The 22,977-nt window shown below is 37.8% G+C and overlaps 1 protein-coding gene across 1 annotated transcript in view; it reads right to left on the bottom strand.

Moving 5' to 3' along the window:
- The window catches only part of LOC119426981 (protein kinase C-binding protein NELL1), a gene marked incomplete at its 5' end in the record, with an annotated part of 564,971 nt that overhangs the window by 490,033 nt on the left and 51,961 nt on the right, over nt 1-22,977 (bottom strand). The window lies entirely within an intron of this gene.

The raw sequence follows: 22,977 nt of genomic DNA, 5'->3' as shown, positions 1-22,977 counted from the left end.
TTTTCTCTTTTTGTTTTGTACAATGGGTGCCCCCCCTACATATGCACACACACACACACCCTACACACCCTTAGGACAGTACTAAAACATAAACAAGTGATTCACTAAACATATTGCATCAACCATAATGTTTTTTTTTTCTTCAAAAGGGTAAAAAACCTCTACGATCAATGTCCAGTCTTGCACAAATTTAAATTAATTCACATGGACCTGCTTCTCAGCTTGTCGCCTTAATGATAATGGAAATATCAAGGACAATAATATAAAACTGATCAATGTCTAAATGCTGTCACTTCAAATAATTGATAAAACTTTTCAAATTCTGAATTCAATTTCCGGAAGGACACATTTTATTTGGCTTATTTACTGCTAATGATTTTGTAGTTTAGCCACATAGGAAGATGAGGAGTGTATTAAATGTGTAAAAAATACACATGTTTTAGTGTGTTGGATGCAGAAAAATTGATCCTGTAAAAAACGTGACGTAACAGACATCAGGTAAGACATGAACAGATGGTTGAGTTTATTGACCAAAGCAGATATTACCATCAAAGGAGTCCTAAGAAGCATAGATACATTTCCTGAAGGATATGCTGCAAACGTATTAATGGCAGATAAACATTTTGGTGCACTTTGAACCAACATTAAATCAGAGTGTGGTAGTTAAATTGTTTACTCCAAAAGGTCCTTGTGCTCATGCATCTGGCTGAGAACACATGACTGAGCCATCAGACCTGAGGGCAGATCTGAACAAGCAGTTCTGGAGGTTCCACATTGTCAGCTTTGCATGTCAGGGAGTGTGGTGAAGAAAAGCTTGCAGTTGTCTCTTGGAAGAGCTTTTAAATCTCCCCAGGGTGACAGCAGCCTGCATGCCCTCACACTCAGTCTCCCCACTGTCACAGCCCAGTTGATGAAGAGTCACTTCCCACAACACCCCACTTACTCCACATGCAGGCACTCTGACCAGAGTCAGACATTAGCTCATCCACTCTAATCCACAGGGACACAGTCTTTATTTTACAGAAGACAACAGTGTCAGATTTCAGGTTTGCTCGTCTTTAAACGACTGCTCAATTAGAACTGTTAAACTTCAAGGTCATTGTATACATTATTTAATGACACAGAACATGCAGCTGTGTTTGTGCTTAACCCTTGAGACGTCCTTTAACTTCATGGCCATTCATGTTCCGTAGGAGGACAATCGATCACGTATTTAACAGTTTAAACATGCAATTTGTTTGTCTCACAAAAAGACAGTCTTTTAGAACGTTCTCAGCTGAAATGAAAAATATCAGCTTTGTCCTTTTTTCAAATGCAAGTCTTAACAGGACTTTTGTTTTAAACAGCCTCCACATTTCAGTCTTTTTTTATTTTTTATTCACCGAATGTTTATTTTTATGAAGAAAAAAAAAGTGAGATTTTTCCCTATGCTCAATGGTGACTCTAAATTGTCTCTAGGTGTGAGTGAGAGAGTGAATGGTTGTCTCATTTGTCTCTATGTCCCTGGGATGGACTGGAGACCTTTCCAGGGTGTCCCCCGCCTCTTGCACAGTGACTGCGGGACATGGGCACCAGTGACACCCATGCCCCAAAAAGGAAGAAGGGAGTAAAAATAATGGATGGATGGATGGATGGATGGATAGTTAGTGATGTGTGGATCGATTCTAAAATATCAATACTATCAATACCAGAACGGTTCCCTCTAGAATCAATTCTTAAATCAAACTATCAATACTTTTGATACTTGAGTTATTTCAGATAATGCATATCATTAACAAGAAAATGGTGGAAAGTAACTAAACTATTGAGATCTTGTCTAAATGATGCGCGGTTGGTGGGAACTACTTTTTCATCTGCCTGGGTAAGTGCGTAATGCGTGTAAGTGGAGCGGCACGCTGCTTGTGCTCTTTCAGTCTCTCTATAGACTCAACGGTGGAGCTTAACAGAGTCATGTGTGGAGCTATTTCATCTCCAGAAACAGCCAAGAAGAGGTTTGTAAAGTTTGTGGAGAATCTGTAAAGAGCTGTAGCAACACAACAAACCTTGCACAACACTTCTGGTTAAATCACAACACAGTATATGAGGCGTGATGAGGCGGACAGAGGAGGAGAGCAAAGAGTCAGGTGCTGCTGCTCTGGAAGAGTCCTTCAGTGCTGCACGACTATCCAGGTGCAGAGGGAGGACATCTTCAAGCTGTGTTAAGAACTGCTGCAGTTGGAGTTGTTCTAATTAATAAATGTGGTTATGAAATAACATGCATGTTAGGCTGACTGGTAACTCTAAATTGTCTCTAGGTGTGAGTGAGAGAGTGAATGGTTGTTTGTCTCATGTGTCTCTATGTGTCCCTGTGATGGACTGGAGACCTGTCCAGAGTGAACCCCACCTCTCGCACAGTGACTGCTGGACATGGGCATCACTGACACCTGTGATCAGAAAAGGAAGAAGTGGGTAAAGATAATGGATGGATGGATGGATGGATGGATGGATGGATGGATGGATGGATGGATTTTTAAGCGTTTTTAGGAAGAAAAAAAAATAATGTTTATTGACTGCACCAAAATTAAATAAAAATAAAAGAATAATAGCACAGAAAAAAACGTGTTGCTGAATTTTCTCCAAAAAACAATACAAGGGTTAAGTTGAAACTATTCACAGTTTTTCATATGTGCAAAATTGTCATAAATACAGCTCAAAAATGCTGCAAACTAAAACAAACTCAATTTCATTCAAACAAATTAAGTATTTTTGTTGTGGTTGTCATTCTGTTTTGTATCTGCAATAGATTGCATAAACAACAGTAATGGGTCTATGACTCAGATAAACTCAAATATTAATTATGCTGTATTTTAGTCAAATATGACATTTACATATTGTATTTCTCTTTTTAAAAAGCCAAACAGCTTAATAATTTTCATTATTTTTTCTTTGTTATGTTACTTGAACATTGTAACACCATATGTATTACCAGTCAAAAATGCTCCATTTTTAATTTCCCACACGCTCAAAAGTACTTTTTTGGGTGCACGCGCACACGCACCTCTTTTTTTTATCACGTACGGTTACCCCTGTGGCATGCTCACAACCTCATCATTAGGGAGCTTCTCGCACAATGACTGCTGAAGATGGTCACCAGCTCCCATGTGACCCAGAAAAGTGAAAGCGGGTGCATTCTGTTGGTTTGTTTCTACTTCCTGTCCTCTCAACCCCAGCTGGTCGAAGCAGATGGCTGCTCCTCCTGAGTCGGGTTCGGCTTTAAGTTTCTTCCTGTTAAAAGGGAGTTTTTCCTTTCCACTGTTGCCTTTGCTCTTGCTCAGGATGGGAGACTGTGACAAAGTGAAGATTCAGCTCAATCTGCCGACTTCCTTAGATAGAGAACTTTACTAAATGGCTTTTAAAATGCACGAGAATGATTTTGTGTTGTGCCCTGTAGCATGGATTCACAACTCAATATACTGTATTGATCCTTTCTGACCATGAACACAAACGATGTTAGCAATAAATAAATAAAAATGAACACAATAGGAACTTTAAAAATAAATGTTTTACTCTGAAATGCATCAGGTATAAAGTACCAATGGGGGGGGGGGGGGGGGGCGTAATAGTTGATAGTGATGGAGAAAAAAGGGCGTGTACTTTCTACTCACATTACTAAACTTATTTTTGTACTAGATGACATGGGCCAGGTCAGTTTACTGATCAATAATAGATTAATTAGTTCATTTACCTTTTAATAAACAGAACTCTATCACTGAAGTAGAATTTAATGACTGTAAACTGTATATAATAAATTAATATTGACCCAACTGAGACCTCTGAAGGTCTTTTGAAGTTTTATTAAAAGTGATCAATCAAAATCAGAATTACGTTTGTTCATGTAATTAATTCATTAATTAATTTGTGTCTGTGTATATTTTTTTGTTTGTTTTGTTATGTGTTTTTTTTTTTTGCTAGTTGTTTTTTTGGGGGAGTGTTATGAAAAGTGCTGGCAAGAATTTTTTTTTTTTAAAAGAAGCGTTATTTACATGCAGCAGCTGATTGAACTTAAAATATAATAATGATATTTCCTCGACAATTAGAAGAGGAAAAGCAAAAGTATCTAAAGCTGGAACAAAAATCAGTAACAAACTATTTAAATTTAAACCAGAGAGATGAATTATTTATCAGCGTTAGAGGTGTCTTTAAAAATATTGTGTAATAAAAGCATTGCTATGCTTTATTATAAGATTACTGCAAATTATAAATGCTACAATTAGAATGATAAAATATTAATATTTGCTTAATAAAACTGGGTAATAAAAATAGCACATCTAAAGAAAATGCTCATTATAGATTTGAGTTCATGTAGGGATGTGAAACAAATCAGATCAACCAATGGCAAAATCAAACATGTATTGAGTCACCTGGTGGTTATGCACATTAAAACAGAAAAAAAGTTACATTTCAGGTGAAAAATCTTTGTTTGTTTTCATATTATTAAGTTTATGAATAAATTTGACATGACTTATTATTATTAAAATGCATTTTTCTGTGATAAGCTCAATATAAATATTCCCCAAATCCCAGCTTATAAATAATGAAGAAGTGAAAAGCACCAGGTCATGTTGGCAAGCAACAATAAGCTAAAAACGCATTAAAAATAATATAAGACTGATACACTGAAATGTGCATGTGTAAATAAAAAAATCAATACATCTAAATTTGGTTTAGTGTTAGCTCTTTATGCATAAATTTAGCACAAAAAATTGTAAAAGCTGAAAGATTTATACTGAAAATAAGCATTCAGTTCTGCAAACATGGTGGAGTTTTCAACATAATGCAAATTGTAATAAATGCTTGTACAAGTTGGAGACTTATGCTAAATTTGAAACTGTTTGGCAACTGCAAACTGAAAATTGAACATTTTTAAAACCCATCAATCGATGCCATCGCACTAAACATTCTACTTATAAGTATTTGTTGTGAAGGGAATGCCACGATTCTTACAGCCTGTACTGTATATGTTACTCAGGTTCTTGTCGACCAGAACAAAAGTATTTACAGTGACAGGGAGAACAGGTAGAGTGGGAAGTATCCTGATGCATGCTCAATAATAATAGTGGGAAGGTTTGTCTCCCAGCAGACAGGTTGACGCTCTGCATACAGCTGTCGCCTCCTCTCCTTCTCTATTTTACAGCTCATCACTTTAATCACAAGTCTGGCGGGTCTTCCTCCAATCCAGGAAGGGCTTACAGATGGCCTCTTTAAATGACAGAAAGAAAGAAGAGCTCAGCTGAGGTCCAGAGTGACTTCACTCACAAAACACAGCTAGTCAAGCCTCTGTGGACTCCTGTCTGGTTTTATATAAGAAACTTGTGTCACCCTGTCCCTTTCAGATACGCACATTACTGTACAGTGATCCAGCCTTTGCAAAGGACAAGAAGTAGATCAGGGTTGTGTTTTCTAGAAGGTCAAAGTTCAGCATGCAGGCTACAGGCAAGAAAATGTCTTCTTGAGCAAACAAAGGAGTTCACGGCCTCCCCCTGATGTGTGTGAATGCATAATTGAGTTATCCAACAATGTTCTGTCTGGTCATCTGGACGGTTTCTTTTATTGCTGAGACGTTTCGTCTTTTATCCGAAGGACTTCTTCAGTCCAAGGAGACAGAAACAAACTGCAGTTCCATAAATGCCACACTTCCATAGTGGAAGAAAACAGTTTGCTGGTGATAAGATGGTTTCTGGGGCCCGCCCTCGCCCCCGTCAGCTCCTCTGAGGCAGAAGAAACGCCTCGTTTGGTGTTTTCAACAATTTTGGCGTGACTGCCTCAGAGGACTTGATCATTATTGCGCATGGACTTTTGGTATAATTGAGTTATATCAGAACAATACTAGACACCTAAAGTGACATTATTAGAGCTGCATTATTTTTAGAGCCTGATCACAAACTCACACAATTCTTGCTCTAAAGCTCCAAAACACTCACTTTTCAAACAGCTGGTACTTGAAATAGAAGAAAAAAACGTGGCGCCCTGATGTTGCAGTTGGATGGTTTTTATGTGCTGGTGGGAGGTTTGAGTGATGGGGATTCCAGCTACACTCTGCTGAAGCCACACCTGCTCTGTTGATGAAAGGCCCTGCTGGTAACATGTTTGAAATACAAGCTAAGATGGCAACCTTCTCAGACAGGATTGTGTTTATTGAGATATAAAAACCCAGTGCTGCATTGGTATCTATGCAGGTGCCAAAGATATAGGAAGCTGTAACATCGCCAGCTAATTTGAGGATGAAACTAGACACAGGTGTTTTAGAGAAACCAGGTGTGATTGGGCACATGATATAGGAGATATGAGTTATGCAGTTAGAGAGAACATGGAGGTATTTGGAGTGAGGACAGAGTGAGGTGGAGGAGGATGACTCTCTGTGGAGACCCTGAAGAGGGAAAAGCTGAAAAAAGAACAAGAACAACAAGAAGAACCAGACAAGGACAAGAAGAACAAGAACAAGAAGGTGTGAGAGAGCACATTGTTTAATTTAAAGAACAGGGCTCTATCAAAGAATTACCATCTGAAGAGATTGTCAGCAAAACAGTTGCTGAGGATAAATACTGTACCACTGAATGAGTTCATTGTCTTCTGAAGTCCAGATTTATTTATTTTATTAGCAAGAGTTTACTGTGATTATGTTGATGCACAATGTATGACGCTTCTGGATTTAGATCACATTTAGTCTTTTCCAAAAGGTTCACCATGTCTGACAGTAATTTTAAAATGTTGAACAATCCCTAAAAGTTCAAGCTCCTGTTGTGCATGTATGGGTTATACTTGCTTTGTGAAACAAATATACAGTAATGGATGCTTCCCAGTCAAACGGCGTGGTTCAGATATGTCAGTTTTACACTTCCTGGGACTATTTGACCATGTCTGAAGGACACATACTGAAAATAAATATGTAATGTGCTGCTAGCAGCTTCCTCATCGGCTGATTGTTTGAATAGATTTACACAGTGCTGCTCCTCAACAATAAAAACAATAAAACCCACACTGTGGCAGAGTAGTCACTCTAGTTCAAAAGTGATTATACCATATCATTTTGGTTTATGGAATATTAAAATCCCCATGCCTAATTCTCAAGTTAGGAACATATTAGTATTAATGAGCCGACTCCCACCAGCTCATCAAATTTTCCCATTTCTCAAATCACAGGCCACGGAGGAGGTTTGGTTGCCATTTTCTTATTAGGGTAATTAATCAGCCCAGAATCCAACATTGGGGGAGTGATGGTGCAGAGGTTAGAGAGGGTGGGCCTGGGAACTGAGGGTCATCGGTAAACTCCCACGTTCAACTCCCTGGACCGAGAACATCAACATCTGGGTGGAAATCTGAAGCACCCACACCTGCCTCCACCCTCTGGGCCTGTGAGCAAGGCCCTTACCCCCCACCCCCACCCCCGCTCCCCGGGCACCTTAGATGGCAGCTTTCTGCTTCACATGTGCAATGGTAAAAATAGAATTAATTTCCCCGCTGGGGATTAAACGAGTACAAAAATAAAAAAAATATCAGTACAGCTCTTTGAGTTTTAATTTTTCAAACTTTATTTTTCTATTGATTTTATGTTTCAAAATATTACTACTTATAATAATATTAATAATATAATATATAATATGCCATAATGTGATAAAAATTGTTTTGTTCAAACTGCATATTGAACTGTTGTTATAGCGTTTATCTTGTCGTTCTAATGTTAAAAATCCAACAGTATTTCCCCCATACTTGTCTTTTCCTGCCATTTTTGTTATCTTTGAACATTTTGAAGGCAATTGTTTGACTACACAACTTTTAATTAAAAAAAAATAATAATAATTACGAGTAGCTTCTACCAGCAAAAACAAAACTAATCAATTCAAAAGTCATCTTCTCTATTGCTGTGTCTAAATGCAGCTGCAATCTCATCTTTACTCCCTCGGAGAATGTTTGCAGTGTTGAAGGTAATCAGTCAGAAGATGCTTTATTTCAGATATGGGAACTAAATACTAACAAGCTAAAATAAAGGGGGGGGGGGGGGGCCAGACAAACATCACTTCATATGAAAAACATTCTCATTAAAGATAAAGTTATTTGCAACGTTAACGTTACAAGATGAATACAACTGTGGTTCTTCTTTCCAGGCTAAAACAAAGGTCAAACGTCTATTGAACGTTGTGCACAAATAAATCCAAAGAGCACATTTATTTTTGTGTAAACTTTGAAGTTAGTTTGTTCGACTTAAGGAACACCTTTATTCTCCAGAATGAAAGGTTTTTGTAACGTTTAACACTTCATGCAGAAAATACTCTGGTGTTTCACTGAAGCTTGTCTTCTCCCTACATCATGGTCAAGCTAAAACAGGCTACACGTGTCAGTATAGCCTTTGCAAGGACCTCTTATTGATAAAATGCTCATATTTTCACCTCGCGTTTAACTTTACTGCAAAATCTGAAAGCCCATGCGTTTGGCAACAAAAGTTTGTACATGAGTTTATGTATGCACCCTGCTGGGTGGGAGCTGCTCCAGCCACATAAAATGTGTCCTCCTGCATGCAGGAGACAGAGACGAAAGGAAGTGAGAAGTGGGGGAAATATTTTTAGATATTCTACTTCTTGTAACTTTTTTTTTTTCCTGTTTAAACATCTCTATTTCTAAGTATAACTAAAATAACACTAACATAGCTTTTTATTCATGCTAGTGGAAGGGTTGTCAGCTCATCTGCTTAATAAAAACAGGATTTTATTAGTGTGTCAAACTTGTGAAGCTTGGAGAATTTTGAAATTTGTGAAAAATAAATATGTGAGAGCAGATGTATTAAAATGTCAGCCATGATGAAACCAAGCATAAGTGAGTAAAGAGGATAGGGAAAAGCAACGGGATATAAACAGGCTAGTAGTCTATTGTAAGCTAATTTACCACATGAAAGTTAGACATGGCCTTGAAAACAGATAACTGTATTCCAGCTCTTAAAAAAAAAAAAAAAAAATTAAACCAAGAAGATGCTGGTTTGTGTTCTAATGTTTGTACATTTTTCTTTCAATTCTTCCCAAAAGGCAAATCATTCTAATCTAGCATGGTTAAGTAAGGTCATATGGATGAATTATTGCGTGTTGTTAAAAAAGCTGCCGTATTTTTTGGACTGAAAGGCAAACTTAAAATCCTTTAATTTTCTCAAAAATTGACAGTGAGCCTTATAATCTAGTGCACCTTATGTATTAATTATTCAATTCAATTCAATTCAATAATACTTTATTAATCCCAAAGGGAAATTATTTTGTTGTTGTAACTCGTTATCCTCATTTCATTAAGAGATGTTCTAGATACTGATGGCTGCAGACAGGAAGGATCTCTTGTAAAGGTCCATCCCACAGTGGATCCTAAGAAACTGGTTGCAGACGCCGTCTGATCCGTCCACCCAGACTCTGCTAGCCTCTCGGTTCCCCTGGACTGCAGGACCGCTTGAATGCTTGGCAGAACTCCTCCCAGAGCTATGGCCGCTCCTCCCAGCAGTCTGCCGAGCTCCTCATAGCTGTGGACAGTCAACTGTAGGTGCTGAGGGACGATCCTGTCCTTCCGCTGTCGTGAGCCATGTTTCCTGCTAGTTCCAGGTTCTCAGAGATCAGGCACTCGAGCACAGCTGGCAGGTAGATGAGAATGCGTCCACAGAACATCCTTTTCAACTCATTTGAGAGTTGGGGCCATGGTTAAGATATTATTTGAGCTTTTGAGATGTTAATCAGCTGCTGTTGTTGTAGAAAACGGCATTGTTGCCATGGTTACGCATCATGACAAATGTCAAAAACTAAAAAAGTTTCAGTAAAAGTCCTTCCGGCTGCACAGCATCCGATACCAGAGGAAACAATCATCCAAAAAATGTGATTTACATCCAGAAAAACAGGAATTAAAGTTTCCAAAAGCAAATTCTCGGAGCAGCTCTGTTACTTTCATTCTAACATGCAGCCACCTTGAGCGGCGCAATTCTAGAAGTTTAATTATGGTTGTGCTTACTGACCTCAAATTGATTTTATGTGGTACATGTCACTCAAAAATCTGTCAAAATGAACTTGTTTCATTTAATTTGCCTTAGGTATGAAAACAAACCCGTTCATTGACATTGCACCGTATAATCTGGTGTGCCTCATAGTCCAAAAAATACAGTATATATGAGATGGTGATACGCTGGTGAAGATTCTCAGTCATCCAGGACATGGTAAATTTAAAAAAAAAAGTTGAAAACAAAAGAACTGGACTTTATTTGTAACTGAAGATGTTTCGCTTCAAATAAAGTCCAGTGGTTTTATTTTTAACTTAATTTTTTTTATGAGATGGTGACCATATGACCTGACTTAACCTTGTTAGATGTTCCTACCTGGACTATTGAGCATGCAAATCATTCTAAATTTTCACTATGAAAAAAAAAAAAGTTAAAAAAATGTGTTTTCTTGGTCTAACTTCTGGTTTTTGCTGGTCAGTTTCCCTCACTTCTTCAGCCGTTCAGTCATCTGTACATCCACACAACAAGCCATGCAGCCATCCATCCTGCACGCAGCATACTGTCCCTGAGGAACTCGCCTGGTTTTGGCTGCTCAAGGCAGGTCTGCACTCAAAGGAAAATAAAGAGAGTGGACCGCAGAAGGAGAGATGGGCTGGGGGGTGGGGGGCGCTAAAAGGACTGACAGATGATTGACAATGGAAAACACACTCTCATATCTCAAAGATTAAATGTAAAGATTAGAACAAAATCGATAGTCCATAAAATAAAATAACAACATCCGATGCACTTTGCCTTTTTGTACAGTAGAAGCAAACAAATTCAGTGCATTCTGAAAAAGATGAAAGTGTTTAGAAATTAAAAAAAAGGGAAAAGGAGGAAGAATACAGTTTGATGCATGTGAAGAATGGTGTAAGTACATCTGAAGCACCCTACAAACACAGCCCTGCTCTCAGCGAGCTTCTCCTAACTTATCATGGCTCGCATCTGAAGAGCTTCTTGGCTGCTGAAAAATTCATAACCTGAATCACTAAAACATTGATGATTCTCTTCAACCTTTCCTTCCACTGTGCAAAACGATAATCTGACAGTAAACATTTAAAAAGCTTGTAATATTTGTGGGATGTCATATGTCATGCAGCTAATGAGACAGACTGCAGCCAAAGATCCGAGAAAGTGGCTCCTGAAAGACCTAATAGTCCTTTATCACCCGCCACACTGAGTGCACTTTGATTACAGTAAATAAAACAGAAACTCAGAGAAATAAAACTCATTTATATGTGGGAGAGTCCTCAGCTGTCACTTAAAGAACACTAATGTAGAATACTGACGCAGAAGTCAGCTTGAGGAATATTAGATGTTGGTGAGAGTTATGAACTTCCCTTTAGATGACCTCCAGGGACACTTACATTTGCATGTTGCATCTCTAATATATGCACCATGCATGTTCAGAGCACTGCTGCAAACCTAGCGGTAAAAAGTTTGCAGAGATGTTTGCACATGTTCGTCTGTGTCATGAGACTGGTAACAAGAGACGATTCTTAAGTTTGCGTAACAATTTTGAATGTTTTAAATGAATATAGAGCTGCTGAAACAGAGATATTTATGAAATTTAAATTAATAATTTATGAATTCAATGTTTTTCAAATGCGCACATTTGCTCTTCAAAGGGGATATATTATTTTTTCATAAAGCTAAAAATCTTTATTTTAGTTTTCCATAGGATTTCCTTGTTTGTCTAAAGGGATTACTCATTCAAAACCTCCGATAAGCTTGTCACGTTTTTTTTTTTTTTTTTTTGGGGGGGGGGGGGGGGGTCATCTGAAAATATGTTATTCAGTAAGCTTTTAAAATCTGTAGAATACAATCAATTCACAGACATAGCTCAAGTTGACAGATCCGGACTCTACATTTATATTTTCATCAAGCATCAATTTATTATTAATTCAACCTTTATTTATGCAGGTTAGTCCCAACGAGCCTCAGGGACTCATTTACAAGAGGGACTTGTTTTAACAAAGAGTTTTGACAACTGTAAACGACAAAAACAGCAATAGGCAATCATAAAATAAAGCATATACATTGAGAAGAATAAATGAAAGAAAATGTTATTAAAAAAATGAAACAAAAACAGCTAGATTGGAAAGTGATGTAAAATATTAAAAACAGGAACATGTCTGCGTTGGTTTTTACCATGAACTTAACAGATGTTTGAACCACTTAGAGAGGTCAAGGTCGAGAGCTCAAATCTTTTTGTAAGATATTCCAGGACACAGGAGCGGAGTAGGAGAAGGCCCTTTTGCCTAGTTCAGTCCTCATTGAGGGAACACTGCAGGTAAAAATGTCCTGAGATCGCACGCTGTAGCTGCACTCACACAGAGACATGTAGGAGGAGATGTATGAAGGCAACAGACCAAGAAGTGATTTAAAGATGAAAATGTACCAGTGAGAGAGTCTGCGTGAAGTTAATGATGTCCAGTTAACCAGTGAATACTGGATACAGTGGTGGGTACGATAATCACAGCCAGTTATGAATCTTAGTGCACCATGATAGACAGCATCCAACATCTGCAGGGTTCTTGTAGGAGCGTTCATGTAAATAATGTCACCGTAATCAATGGAGGAAAGGAAAGTCACAGATACAAGGTGTTTTCTAGCATTCAGGGTTAGACAGGATCTGTTTCTGAAAAAGAAACCCAGTTTAACTTTCAGTTTCTTTATCAAGTTTTCCACATGGAGCTTAAAAAAGATGTGAATTGACCAAGATAAGCAAATATTTGTAGAAATCGACAAACTCAATGGGAACACCATTCGAGGATAAAATTGAAAGAACTGTTGGGACCAACTTCCTGTTTGAAAACAACTTCCCTTTGGTTTTGTCAGAGTTTAGGACAAGTTTGAGATGGAAAAACAATCTGACTGGATAATGTCAAAAGCAGACCGCAAAAGCTGGAAAACTTTTGCAACTGTTTTAGCTCGACAATAAACAACTGTGGCATCAGCGTAGAAATGTAAGGATGCATCAGGGATGATCTGACCTACATTACCTATGTAGATTGTGAAGAGGGTGGGTCCTAAGACTGAGCATCACCTTGTTTTGGACGTTTGTTAGACCACCTTAACACCACAACAATGACCAATCTAGTGCCAAAATCAGATTTTTTTTTTGCTGGGGTTTACATTGAAATTCCCGATTAAACATGAAAGGTTTACATGTTGTATCCACTAGTAATTTTTCCTCGCAGCCTAATTATTCACTTGGTTTTCTCTCATTCATCAGTCTGTTACTGTGTTGCTTTAAACCTTGTTTTCCTGTTTTCCTCATAATCTGTTCCTTGTGCTCCTAAAATATTTGTTGTCGCCCGTCACGAAGCAAAAACGGGGAATTGGAAATACCCTCCATCCATTCATATTGGGGTGACTGAAGATTAATTTATGGTGGTAAAGGCCAGCGTCGGCCACCACCTGGCTCTTCCATTCTACCTGGTGGTGGATAAAATTGCTCCTTCCACTTGCCAGGAATCTGTGCTGACTTGGACAAGCAAAATAATAAATAAAACTGCATCTATTTTTATACACAGTGTAACACTTGGATATAACTGGGACCCTGTGTATATAATTTCGTTCCACCTCATGTATCACATGTGGTGAAATGACAATAAACCTACTTGAACTCAAACTCCTACTTAATTGAATATCTTGCACCAAATATCATTTAAGTTTATTGTACTTTTATTCCCTGTTCAATAAAGGTCCAGAAAAAGATTTAAAAAAAAAATAATCACAAAAACTACAATATGCTTTATTCAAATCCCTCAGTGACAGAGGTCATTGGTGTACCAATGTTTTTTGTTTGTTTGTTTTTACCAATGGTATTTTTCCTCAGCCCTACCAGCCTTGGTTTAGGGAATTTCACTTTTTTTTTTTTGCATCCAGTTCTCATGTTCGGCCTGCAATCACGAGTCCCTACTCACAAAACCTGATAGGTGGTTTCGTGTTGAAGTGTCAGCGTATCAAGATCCTGGGTGGAGTGCGGGTAAATGTGGTGGCAGTGGCAGCAGCGTAACAATGACATAGGGTCCACTCATGTAGGCTTGGTCATCAAGAGCTTGAAGTAGAATAGTCATGCCCTGGCTATGAACACCCACTCTGAGTTGGCAGCACTCCAAGTAAATCATTGCAACACTCGTACTTCATTACTGCAACAATTAATCCACTGCTCTTCACATGCCGATCAATATCACAGCACACTCAGCTTCAGTCACTTGTAGGTCTCAAAGCAGTAAACCACTGTTCTCCTTGTGGTCAGACAGAAAAAGGGTAGATGTAGTTGTGGTTCTGCAGAGAAAACTTCACTTGTATCATTGAATGTTTCCACCTTCAGTGCAAGTCTGAAACCATCATTGTGGTTAACTCTCCTGATGCCCTTGAGTCAAAAAAAACCTCACGAGGCCTCAGTTTTAAACTGGAGCCTTGTGGGGTTTTTGTTTTTTTAACTCAAGGGCATCAAGATGGTTACGATCAGGACTTTAGCCCCAGATATTTTCTGAATAGTCCCATGTCTTATCTTTCCAGCCCTATTCTTTACCTATTTGTCCTTTCTGTGTCCGGGGTAGCTAGGGCCAACCCCAGCGATCATTGTGCAAGTTTATCGCACAGCCACAAAAAGACAAACGAGACAAACAGCTATTCAAGCTTTCTCACTCACGCATAGTGACAATTTCAAGTTGCCAATAATCAATGAAACATGCATGGTTTTAGTCTGTGGGGGGAAATCAGAATTCCAGGAGAGAAACCATACTAAACTGGGAGAACATGACAACTCTGCACAGAAAAGACAGGAGGCAAACATGCAACCGTCTTGCTGCGAGGCCACCGACCTAGCTACTGATTCACTTTGTCTTTTCCTTAAATAGTGTTACAAGAAATTTTAAGATACAGATAAACTCAAATAACAAATTGTACTACATAAAATATTAATGTGATGTTGTGCTTTCTTTGGATTTCAAATAAGCAGCATACATTTTAATATACCTGTATTATAGATTTGTATTATGTTCATTGTATTATGTAGTATTATACTATACTATATTATATAGTATTATACTATACTATATTATATAGTATTAGAGTTCATGGGATGTGCATATTTACACACAGCATTATGGTTACTGTAACTGCAGTGTTAGTTCTATTATGTCAAGAATATTAAGGTTTTTATTCATATAAGTTGGTGATATTAAGGTGAAGCTGGGGGAGATCTAGAAGATTTGTCTCTTGTGGTGCAGCAACAGTTACACTGCACCATTATCAGATTGGTTAAGGAGGCATCTTTATATCGCTAGTCTAGTTAAATAATTCTGAAAGATTTTTTATGTTTTCAAGGAAAACCCCACATGTTGTAACATGGACATGGAAGATACTGGCAGTGACATGATACATATGAGAGAAATGTTGTGCTGGCCTGATGTGATCTTTTAGCTCAAAGCTGCATGTTGATGGGTTCCAAGAGATTTTTGGTGCGCTCCTTGACATACGCGGTAATATAACCATGGGAACATGCTGCAGCTGGATAGAGCTTGGTGATGGCGTAGGGCAGCAAGTATCTCAGAGGCACAGAAAATACTGTCGTACTAAAAATACTTTTTGACTAGCACTTATTGCATAGAAGCATCATAGTTGCCTTCATGTTAAAATGTTTTCCAAATTTGCCTCAACCCACCTATGTTCTAACAAACTATATACGTACAGTATAAGTAATTTAAAGTGTAGTGAAATCATCATCCTGTATGAAAGGGCCTTTGGAAGTGAAGAATCCAGGGTTATCGTATTTTTTTACCAGTACAGTGAAAAAAGTCACAGTTCAAAGCTTGCAAACTTCGTTATTTGCAGATATTTTTCTTAGAATCTAAATAATTGCAGAAAATGGAAATATCTTCTGCAATTCTTCACGTTTTATTTATTTCTTTATTGGCAATATATATTTTCACTCAGGGAGCTGTAAATCATCTGCTTTGCTGTGCGGTTATTATCTTCATTACAAACTTTCATCGTGCTGCACAGCTGATTCATCATCATCCTCAGCACAGTCTGCACCCACAACAATCTGCAATATCTCTTTCCAAAATGTGCACACACTGAGCAACAAAGTAGACGAGCTAATGGTGGAGAATATGATAGATGTTTTATTTATTTTCATGGGTTTGGTGCTTCATGGACATTGTGATTGTGTGAGACCATACTGGGTCCTCATAGTGGACAACAGTGGACCACTATGTCATGGAGTGGACAGGGTCCTGGAGCTGCCGGCAAAGCAAAAGGTGAAGGCATCTGTTATACTATAAATGATGGCTGGTGTATTGATGGAGCAGTGATCCTACAACACTGGTCTCCAACCTAGAATCATTCAGTATACACTGTTAGGCTTGTTCCCTCCCTCTGAGTTCACTTCTTTCATCTTAGTCAGTGTGTACATTCCTCCAGGCGCTGATGCCGAGAATGCAACTTACACTCACTGACCAGATCCTTCATGTGGAGCGGACAAATATTTGGGTATGTGAACGTTTTCACGTTATTTAAAATGTTTGTGTAGCACCAGGGCCCCAAAGCAAATTCTGGTACCACTTTCCAGTTAGGCTCCCCTTATAGATGGCTAATGCATAATTTATAGATATGTTATTAGTTCCTCTATAAACACTTTATAAATCATTAATAACTGCATAGTATGCATTAATTAAGGGTGACAGAGACAAAACAGACCAGTTTGTTGCCAAATAGTGAACCAAATCTGTTCTCCTATATATTCCATCTAGAGTTGTTATATTAAACATTTCAGACCAAGTTACTACCTTGTAAGCACAATAAGCATGTTTAAACCTATTTATTTAGCATATAATATTGTACTTATCACTGAAGTATCTACAACTAATATTATATCCTAAAAAAAATGGTTTACAAACGTTTATTGTGCTTACAAGGTAGTAACTTATTCTGAAATGTTTGCTATAATAACTCTAGATGAAATACAGAGGTGAACAGATTTGGCTCACTCTTTGGCAAAAAAAAAACTGTTCAGTTTTGTCTCTGTCACCCTTAATTAATTCATAATGAACACTTATTAATGATTTATAAAGTGTTTATAGAGGAATTAATAATATATGTATAAACTATCTATTAGCCATCTATGAGGGGAGCCTTATTGTAAAGTGGTACCCAAATTTCTCATGTATGCAAATGTACATGTAATTAAAATTTCTGAATATTTGTTTGACCACATACAACATATTTATTAATTTATTTTTTTTACGTTTCATGGGTGATCTAAGAACACAACCCCAGCATACTCTGGGGGTCTACTGTACCAGTAAATTATTAACAGAAACTAATGTTTGCTGAAGTTTGAGTCAAAAAGTTGACATATTTATAAATCAGTTGCAGTTTGAGACAAGCTTTGTCATTTTATGAATAAATGTAGTAGGTATAAAAATTAACATTTGTAGAAAATAATCTGTTTGGAAAATATTTGTCTATGAATGAAGTTTTATCTTGTGTGGTCTTTGTGCCTGACTGTGTAAGTCTAAGAGATCAAAATGAACCCTCTATATGTGACTCCAACATTACACATGAAAACGGTGGTCCTGTATTTTTTACATCACAAATGGATTTAATGATGAAACTTCAATAACAAATCAAACAAACCAATCAGAAGGCTGGTCTAAAGGTTTGTTACCTTCAGAGAAGTATTTAACTGCCAAGCTTATTATTTAGAAATAGAAAATACCTTCTCAGCAGTGATGGACATTATTCCGCTAATCCGCTAATAGCAGAACTAACTTTTCGCTTAGCAGATTAGCATTTTTGCTATCTTAAAAAAACTTAAGCTGAAGAATTTCAGCTAAATTTAAATCTTAGTAAATTCAAGTTAACTATTTTTTAAAATAGTTATCTGTACTAAAAGCATACTAAGAATAATGTTTTCCACTGAGCGATGCTATGCAGAGCAAGTAAAGCTAATCACCATCCAGTGACATCACCACCCTTGCAGTGCTTTTTCTCTCTCAGACATACCGCAAACAATCTCTGACTCGTGGTGTCAGATTACAGCCAATAACAGACATTAACATAAACGTCAAAACATAAACAGAACAGGAAAATAACATGAAACCCCATTTTCACATTGAGAAACATTGTAAACAGCCAGAAATATTGCACACATAATTCCTACCCAGCATGCTTTGCAACGCTCACACTGTCTCTGGGACATGACTCTCTCACACATTTCACACATCTTTACTTTAATACAAACAGAGGGAATATTGATGATGATGCACAGCAACTTTGTAGTTAGTTTATAAAAGTAGTTAACCACAAAGGGACTGTCAAAGTGAATTAATTATTTATAGTAAATGACACGAGGCAGACGTTTGACACACATTGAATGCATCGCTCTGCTTCAGCACAGCAGAGTTCTGCTCTACCTTTTTGGTTCTGATGAACCGAATCAATTTCTGAAACTCACCTCTGAACAGGACATGAATGCTTCACTTGTGATTTATGAATGTTTTAGTTGTGTTCACTTTCATCGTTGTCACATTAAAGACAGTATTACATTGTCAGCAACAGTGGTGCATGAAAAAGTTAGCTCTGTAGCATGACGATGCAATCCCCTGACTATGACCTCTGACCCTTGTGTTGTCTACCAGACTCACCATGATATATATATATTTTATTTTTAGTTACTATTGACAGGAATAATGTCTGATGTTTTCACATATTGACTGTCCTCGGACTCAGAGTCAGCTACAGTCTGGCTAATGTTTATGCTTTTCCATTATGCTTTTAAGAAAGAAACAAAATCATTAATGAAGTTTGTTTTAGTTGTTTATAACAGGTGTGAACATGAATAATGTTCATTACTGTTTGCAATCATTATAATGAAGTCAAGTGAAATATTATGTACTTTAACACACTTCTCTGCTCAGTTTTTCAGAAAATAGCCTTTCCTTGAGAGACACCTGAGTGTTTTGAGCTGGAATCTATTTACATCAGAGTCATAATATTTGAGAGTTCTCCAAAACACTTCTGAGAGCTGAACGTTCAGACAAAATGTCTTTGCAGGACACTTTGCAGTTCGGCTTAATCCTCATCCTGAAGTGGTCGTCTGATGTCCGTCCGTTTATTCCTGAGAAAATGTGCATGATTGCTCAGTTGCAATTTTTGGTAGAAGCAAAGTAGAAGTTTCAATTAACTACAGAAGATGAAACGTTGTTTTTCTCACTGCAAGACTCATGCTTTCAGCTTAAAATGTAAGCCCACTGAAGGTTTGTCCGCACACCATCTCATCAGCTGTTGCTCTCACTGACCCCTGAAGCAGTCACGGTGACTTTCTGCGATGTTGGGCAGTTACTGTCCTCTCCTTGTGGTCTATCCTGGTCTGATTCACCAGCAAAACCCCGGAAAGACGTGTGAACTCGAGTCCTCATCACTGATCTGGTAAGTAGCTGAGACCTGATGACATGATGCAACTTTGGGTCTGGTTCTGCCACTTTAGCTGATGCAACTTGATAAATGCTTTCCTGGCTTGCAGTGATAACAAATGACTTGATCTGGTCACAGTAAATAACTTCTCCCAAACAAATTCCAAAGCAAACTATTTATCATACTACTATTTATTTAAACGTCTCTCTTGAAAATGTGTCCTCGTGACTCGTTGAGACTACCTGTATAAATAAAGGTTAATTTATTTATTTTTTCATTAAACTTTGTCTAAATTTGTGGGTGTATAAAAGCCAAAACAATTCCTGCTCAAATAATAAATTTTGTCTTGAATAAAATTAATCAATCTTTGATCGATTTATTGTTTAGATTGTTCATTATCATTTTAATTACTTTACTTTTAAAAACTAATCATTCTCTGAATTATTATCCTTTTTCATTTGTAATGTTCTTTTATTATTGTTGATGATTCTTATAATAATTATTTTTGTATTTCACTTCTACTCAAACTTCAAAAAGACACACTTAGTCTCATTTGGATGAAAATTCTTTTTTTAATCATATAGAGTTCCCTGTAAGTAACAAATTATACTTCGGTGACTGAATCCTGATTATAAAAGGGTGAATACATTAATACATTAAGCTGTTGCTCGTCAGTGTGTCTAGTGTCAGTGTTACTGTCTAGTGCCCTGGTTTAATGAGTGTAAAACATATATATATATAGTATACGTTACTGCCCTTTTGCATTAGCTTCTACAATTTTTTTTACATCAGTTTATCCGTTTAGCGTTAGTAAAGCCAATCTTTTTAGCTAGCAAATTATCGGTTAACAAAGCTAAATTTTTGATTAGCTGGACCCATCACTGCTTCAAAGCATAATGTACATTGTTAGTATGTTTTTTCTGCACAAAAATACAGTATACTATATTCACTGAACCAAAAAGTGTCAAACTGTTTCTCATTTATTGTATATGTGGATATGATTCGATGTGGTTAGATAACTATCGTGGCTTCCCCTGATCCTGGTTGTCTGCCTCACTATGGTCAAGGAGAGAGTTTCAGAAATATGACATAAAGCTTTTTTATTCAAGTTATCAAATTCTGCTCTAATATAAGCTTAAGGGTTTCGTGTTTGTGCTACTCATACACAGTACCTGTGGGCACTCATTTCTCTCAAAGCATGTGTGTGTCTGTGTGTGCATGTGCTTTGGTAACAACTCTCCAGGCTAACATCCTATCCAGAATCTGCTCCACCCCCATAGCTTTATACAATCCTCTTTTGCTCGGATACTTTATGCTGAAAACCACTCACACTATACAGATACAGCATGAATTCAGACACAGATTGCTTTATATTCATATTAAGTCCATACAGGTAAAACAGGTGGAATTGGCATGTGAGGTAATTAGTTGAGTGCTCAGAGCTTTGAGGTGCTGTATCAGTGTCTGTCAGGACTTCAGTAGGCCCACTGATGAAACTGAGGTTATCTCTGAGGGAAGCACACAGCTGTATAGCTGACGCCTCAGTGGAAATTCACTGAAAGCTTGAAAAAGGAGCTCCGCACATCAGAACTCAGCTAAGCTTAATTACCTCCTCAATCTCCTCATACTATGCTGCATGATGAACACCAATCATTGGATCTGAGAATTGGCTATGCAGCCAACTTCTCTCCAGCTTGTCATCATAGAAACTCACATAGCTATTTATCTCAATTAGCCATGCCTTTAAAATATTATATCAACATAAATCAAGAAAAACAACAGGCCTCAATCTGACTACTCACTGTTTTGATACATCATCCTGGTTCATGAGCGCTCTCAACTACTAATTGAATAAATTGGCAAATACATGACATAACATAACCAGGTTGTCAGTGTGAATGAGAACTGGTTCTCAGTTTACCTACATGGTAAAATAAAGGTTATTATTATTATTGTTTTTATTATTATTATTACATTGGTAAACATAACCATTGTGTCATTGTGTTTATGGCAGGTTTAAACTACCTTTCACACTGACAAGCTGATAGCCACATTACATGCATTTGCACATGCCCTGCTGCATTTTTTAATCATTTATTGTAGAGGATGGGGACACAAAAATTATAGGAGTGGTGTAAACAAGGGGTTTTGTGTGGGCAGCATGTTGAGCAGAGTTTAGAGATAAAATCAGAATGGGACACACAGAGAAGACACACACTCAGAAAGATAAAACAGCCTATGGTCACCCAAGGGCATCTTACCTCTCACCCAGAAAATATGTCACTGCCCAAAGGCACAAAACTAATAACCGCATAAATGCCTGGCCCATATGAGAGGCCCTATAGACCATAATTCATTATTGCTTTCACATTCTCTATCAGTCTCTTACATATACAATCAAAATCTCACATTCACTATTAAATCCTTTCACAATTACTATAAAGTCTCTCACAATCACCATAAAACTCTCTCGCATTTCTTATCAAACTCACATTTCCTATCAAACTCACATTTTCTATCGCATTCTTATAACTGCGGTCAGTCTTTCACATTCACTATCAAACTCTTACAACTGGCTTTTAATGGGTCGAACATATTCATTCAACCTCTATTTATACAGTATCCTGATGCAGGCTTAATAATCCAGGAAGAAAAATCTAAAAAAGTTAAATCAGGTCCTCTGGACATTCAAAAAAACAAAACAAAGTAAAACAACAAAAAAAATGTAGAAATGTTACGTCTTTCATCCGAAAGACTTCCTCAGTCTGAGGTGCTGTATTCAGCTCAGTCTTATAAAAAGCACCTTCTCAGAGTGGATCAACCAGTTTTGCTGCTGACAACCAAAACCAGCTGCTCACATGGTCAAGAAGGACCATCAGCCTAACGATGGATCATTAGCACACTGATGGCTGTTTACTGTTCACAGAGGGCTGAGTGATACTAGCAATCACAGCATTGTAAGAGGGGGACAGTTGAACCCGGAGGCCTCCACCCCTGTTTAACGATGGACGATTTCTTTTCACAAAGATGGCCTCCTTTACTCCTCTCTCAAACCATTGTTCTTCTCTATTCAGGATGTGAACATCGTCATCCCTGAAAGAGTGACCGCTGGCCTGGAGATGAGTGTAGACCGCAGAGTCCTGGCCTGATGATGTTGATCTTCTGTGCTGGGCCATCCTTTTGGCCAGTGGCTGTTTAGTTTCCCCGATGTAAGACTGATCACAGCCCTCCTGACACTGAACAGCATACACAACATTACTCTGTTTGTGCCGGGGGACTGGATCTTTGGGATGAACCAGTCTTTGCCATAATATATTTTGGGGTTTAAAAGCCACTGGGACATTGTGTTTAGAAAAAAAAAAAGTCTCAGTTTCTCTGACACTCCCTCAACATATGGAATGACTAGTCTGGGTCTGGGTTCCTCTTTTTCACCTGTTGGCTGACTGGAGTCCTGTTTGGGTTTCTTCTCTGCTTTCAGGAAGGCCCAGTTAGGATATCCACATTGCTCT

This window comes from Nematolebias whitei, chromosome 2 (assembly GCF_014905685.2).
Source record: "Nematolebias whitei isolate Nwh7 chromosome 2, NemWhi1, whole genome shotgun sequence".
In the NCBI taxonomy this organism is placed as follows: domain Eukaryota; kingdom Metazoa; phylum Chordata; class Actinopteri; order Cyprinodontiformes; family Rivulidae; genus Nematolebias; species Nematolebias whitei.
The sequence above is the reverse complement of the archived record's forward strand: the minus strand, read 5'-3'. Positions and strand labels throughout refer to the sequence as shown.